Below are 6,000 nucleotides of genomic sequence, written 5' to 3'. Positions count from 1 at the left end.
TTAGGTCTCTGAACCATTTTTTAAATTTTTTTAGAGAGAGAGGAAAGGAGTGAGAGAGATAAGAATATCAATAAGAGAGAGAAACTGATCAACTGCCTCCTGCATACCTCCTACTGGGGATCAAGCCCACAATCTAGGCTTGTGCCCTGACCAGGAATTGAACCTGTGGCCTCTTGGTTCATGGGTTAACAATCAATCACTGAGCAACACTGGCCTGGTGCCTCTGATCCATTTTGAGTTAATTTCTTTACATGATATGAAGTATGGATTAAACTTTATTATTCTTTACAATATACAATTGTTCTAGTATTCTTTTTTGAAAAGACTATTCTTTTTCCACTGAACTGTCTTTGCCCTGTTGTTGAAAATCAATTTCTGAATTCTTTAATCTGTTCCATTGATCTATTTGTCTATGTTGATGCCAATTTACATTGTCTTGATTACTATAGCTTTTATAATCTGTATTAAAGTCAATATTGTATAATCATTCCACTGTGTTCTTTTTTCAAATTTATTTAACTATTGTAAAACCTTTCAATTTTCATATAAAAACTTAGAATTATGTTACCACGTTCCATAAAAAGCCTGCTGAGTTTTTAACTAAAATCGGATTGACTATGGATCAATTAGTGAAAAATTAATATCTTAAAAATATTGTGTATTCTGATCTATGTACATGTATTGACTATCTCTCCATTTGTTTTTTTTCTTCTTTAATTACTCTCGTGAATATGTAATAATTTTCAGTGTCAAGATCTACTCATCTTTTACTGCATTTATCCATAAATACTTTACATATTTTTATATTATAGCAAATCTTATTTTTAGTTTTCTTATTGTTTATTTATAGCATATGGAAATGTAATTTATTTATTCATGTTAACCTTGCATCTTGCAAATATTCTACACTTAATTATTAGTTCTAATAGCTGTCTTTTCTGTAGATGACAATGGATTTTCTGCATAGGTGATTATGTTGTCTCCACAGAGAGTTTGACTTCTTTCTTTCCAATCTGAATATGGCTTATTTATTTCTTTATTCACCATCATGCATTGACTAGGATCTCTAATACAATGCTGAATAGAAGTAGTGAGATTTTCTTGTTTCTGATCTTAGAATAAAAGCAATCAATTTTTAAAACCATGCAGGTTTTTTTTAAAGATTTTTTTAAATCAAGTTCTTGTCTTTTTCTCATATACTAAGAGGTTTTTTTTTTAATTTTTTTAAATCAGGAATGTATATTGTATTTCGCCAAGCATTTTTTTGTACGTAATGAGATTATCTTATGGCTTTTTTCTTTATTCATCTGTTAATGTTAAATTATTAATACAAATTTAAATGTTAAAGCAGCCTTGCATTTTCTGGGATAATCTCTACTTGATAATGATGCATTGTTCCTTTTACATATTGTTGGATTCCATTTACTTATTATATCTATGTTCATGAGAAATACTGGTTTCTAGTTTTCTTGTGAAGTTTTATTCTGGTTTTGTTCAGGGTAATTCTGTCATCACTAAGTTAATAGGAAAGTATTTCTTCCTCTTCAGTTTTTGGAAATCTTTATAGAACTGGTAATACTTCTATCAATTATTGAAAGCAGGGTGTTGAAATCTCCAATTGTAATTGTGGATCTATTGCTCCTTGCAGTTCTATCTACTTTTGCTTCATGACTTTTGAAGGTTTGTTACTATATACAGCTGTATTTAGATGTGTTAAAGCTTCTTGATGAATTGACTCTTCTGTCTGGTGGGAACAGGCAATATTACTGGCTCGGTATGAACTACAGTAGTTGTTCTCCCTAATTCTTCCACATATTTTTTTCCCCCTAAGCTACAGGAAGATTCCTACACAAATGTACAGATCAGTCCTCTACTCAAAACTTGAGCCATACCTTCTGCATACGTCAGAGATTTCTTTCCTTGCAACTTTTTACTGTTTGGTAATGGCTCTGTGACTCCTCACTGCTTTGGCCTCTGACCTCACAACTGCCTCCTCAACTTGACTAGGATGTGACACTCTGGCATTGTTTCTTCTGGTTCACCAAGGTTAGAAACTATATTTATAGTTGAAACAAGTCATCTTCATTTATATTGAGACCTGGAATCTCATTTGAAATTATTGTTGTTCTCTTTATTTAAAAAATAATGTTATAATTCTGTAACAATATAAAATATAATGAGAGAAAAAAGAAAATGATAAATAACAAAGGACATGTGAATACCACTATTGAACTAATTGGTCTTTTTGATGTCAAAGAAATAAAGTTTCTACAGGCATTTTAAAACTTAACTACTCTTACAATGCGATGCATTATCACCATGTTGTAGAGAAGCCAGTGTAATCCTTTTGTGATTGTTAGAGATACATGTGCTTTAAATAGAAGAGAGCTAAAGAATACTTTGTTTTTGTTACTGCTTTCAAAAAGTTTGGGGGTCAGTTTAGTTCAGATAAATCCTTCAAACATCTGTCTCCTCCTGCAAGCTCATACCAAAGATGTTCAAATGCTTTGACACCTTCTATTTATTTCTTCCCTTTTTTTTTTTATCACCTTTTGTCTTCTCATTTTCTGTTTAAATGTTCCCTGACTTCACTCTTATTTTCCAACATCTATTAGGCCTTCAATAAGGACTGAATATATACAGCATAGATAGATATAGATATAGATATAGATATAGATATAGATATAGATATAGATATAGATATAGATATAGATATAGACATAGACATAGACATAGGTATAAGTATAGGTATAGATATAGATGTAGATGTAGATATAGATATATAGATCTCCCACGTTCAAAGGCTATTAAATCGCATTGTTTACCCATATCTTCAGAAAAAAAATCACTTCTACTGTCGTGGTAAACAACCTGCTTCCCTATTTATAATGGTCTGACCCTCTAGCAACTTCAGCGCGAAATTATAGCTAATTTGCCTACAAACGTCAGGTGGTCACAATAATCTGGCCACTCAGTGTATGTGAAGGCCAGATTTCTGGTGAAGTTTTCTCTCTGTAGACTTTTCAATTAAAATTCCACAGTGGTCTGGTTTTACTGAGTCAGTAAAATTCCCTAATGTTTCAAATTTTAAAATATCTCCACTGGTATGTCCACTTTTTGTAACTTTTCACAACCTCTTGATTTTAGAAAACGTGGAAACTACGCCATTTCTCATTTCTGCCTAAGATGACCACAAAATAAGATATTTTGATGAAAAAATATAGACATTTATTCCAAATTAAATGAATAGTCATTTTCAGATTTTATCTCAAATTATAAACGATAAAGGATACTTTTTACTTGACTAATTATAAAGATAAAATTTTTTCATGAAAGCAATTAAGTTTTCTTGGACATAAGCTCTTATATCCTAAAATAATAGAAAAAAAATTCTATATTCAACATATCTTAACCATGATGTCTGCAAACCACCATCTCAGAAAACAAACTTTTCTAAGTACCTTGACGTAGGATACAGACAGGTAACCAGGGTGGCATAGATGTTTCTTTGCTGCTGTTGGAGTTACTCTTGAATATGTTGATTCTGTATTAAAATATTAATCTTATTCAATTTTTCTCATCAAAAAGAGGTATACATTTCAAGTATCTAAACTCAACTTTTTTTTTAGAGGCAATGAACTAAGTACAATGATGAGCAACAGAGCAAGACAAACATCATAACTTTAACTCAACTATTTTAATGAGATTAAATAAATAATTGTGTTCGCTCAAACCTAGTTAAGTCTGAAATACCTTATCCTACATAAAATGCAGGCAGGATGTAAGGAGTGGGTGTGGTAAAAGAAGACACTAACAGAGTTTCTTGGAAAATAATAGCTTGGCTCTGAACAAAGGGAATCTTGTCAAAAATATATTTAGAATCACGTTCTCCTATTGTTAGAGTCCTTTTAGGACATTTTATGGTATTTTCTACAAGCGCGGGTCTGTAGCTATTTAGGTTGGTTTCCTATTCCTTTCTTAGTACCACGTAGGATAGATAACTAGCACATCTCCTAGAACCCTGGTAAAAGACAAGATAGACAACACAAAATTGGAATGGCATGGCTCAAACTGATTGTTGTGAAACAAAAAGGCTGTTTTAGAATATTCAAATCCTTAGAAGAATATGTCAAAATAAAGACATGAGGAGGAAGATGATTTCAAGAATATTCTGTATACTAACAACATAGCGTATTGTTGCATTGCTATAGAAATATTAAGAATGCTAAGTAAACTAATCCATTGATGGGGAAGGAAATATTCTAAATATGTTTACCACTTACATTACTCTTCTATATAGTCCAGGAGACATGGCCCACTGATCCTGGAGATGGACTTCTGAAGGGAAAGCAGTGCATTCCTTGGTGGGTCAGTAGATGGCAGTATGTCTGAATCTAGTCTTGTAAGGGAAAGCCTTTTAGCATTTTCCAAGAAAATGAAGGTTTTGAAAGCTGTGAGGCAGCATGGGGCCTGGTGCATGGGCCAGGAACTTGATCTTTATTTCTGGCTCAACTCCTGAATAAATCTATGTGAATAAATGGAGAATAACCACTTAACTTTTGTGTTTCTTACTTTCTTGAGCTTGAAATTAGAGGAAATACTCTGCCACTTTCCATCTCCTTCACAAGGACACTGAGTGTTTAATCAGACTTCAGAATCATTTCTGATCTTTGAAGAAAGACTTCTTTATGAATTTGCTATGCTGTTTTTTAATGTGGGTAGCAAAGCTGATCCGGGTTGTTCATCTAGGACTTGAAGTAAATAAACATAGAGGCAATTGACAAGGAGGGTCTTTATTTCAGTGCCATAAATGTTGGTGTATTTTGGTTTATTTAGCAACTTTTGACCTCAGGATGCAAATTAACTCCCGTTACTTGGAATTAAAATAATTTCCTCAATGTCATGAAACTTGACAATTATGGAATAGAGCCAAAAGTCTCTGGCAACTTCCCAATTTAAATGTCTACTCTTCACTACAAGTGCAGATTCAGTCAGATACAATCATTTTCACTTGTGCCAGCTATTGAACATGATAATTTTTACTTTGGTATTTTACCCCATAGCTGGCACTGTGATAAATATGAAATGAAAATATGAATTTGAAATAGCATGAACTAACTTAACAGCTATTCTTTTTCTCACTGTGACTTGGCTATGCATGAAGTTAGAATCCTCAACCATAACATCCCTGTAGATACATGGCACCAAATGGGTCAAGACAAGATTATGTTGGGAAAAACAAGCTATGGCATCTGACCTGCCATCCTGGCTCTGGCCCTGGTTACAGGCCAACTTCTCTGCCAGAACCCTGCTAATCTGAAGCTGGCAACATTGATCAAAATGGATTATAATCAGCCATACTTTTCTGAACAGGTGGGTTCTGATAGGGAGGGATAGTGTGTAATAGAGTACTGACTTCTATCTCATCTGATTTTTATGGAAGCAAAACTCTGTATTGTGTAGGATAAACAGAAACTACCTGCTACACAAAAAGTAAAATCATAAAATTAAATGGATGCCATGACTTGAGTACATATTATATCATCATTTTTACCTAGCACTCATTTAGTATGGACAAATATTTGAAGCAAATTCTTGCTGTATAACCAGTCAGAAAATCTGTGCTAATATCAGAATCTACTGTGAAATTGTTAGCAAACAACTAAGTTTTTCAAAACAAGTGATTTTTGCTCTGTGTCATCTTATTTGTCAGGCATGCCTCTCTAGCTGGATGGTGAATGGCTTGTTGGTTTGAATGTCAGGAGGTTAAAATTTTAATTTAAATATGCATAAGCATTAAAATATGTTCAAGGGGACGTGACATTAACCTCAATCTCAAAGTACAAATTATGTTGTTTGGGTTCCACATTTGACACTGTTCTGACTCAGCTGATATCTCCAGCTCAGAATTTCTAAAAATGCTCAGATCTCAGTTTCATTATACATTCTATTTAATGTGGAAACATGAAGAAGAACTGAATTATAGGAACATTATTTCAT

This window comes from Myotis nattereri (assembly GCF_964212035.1).
Source record: "Myotis nattereri genome assembly, chromosome: 9".
NCBI lineage: Eukaryota > Metazoa > Chordata > Mammalia > Chiroptera > Vespertilionidae > Myotis > Myotis nattereri.
This window is presented reverse-complemented; position numbering follows the sequence as displayed.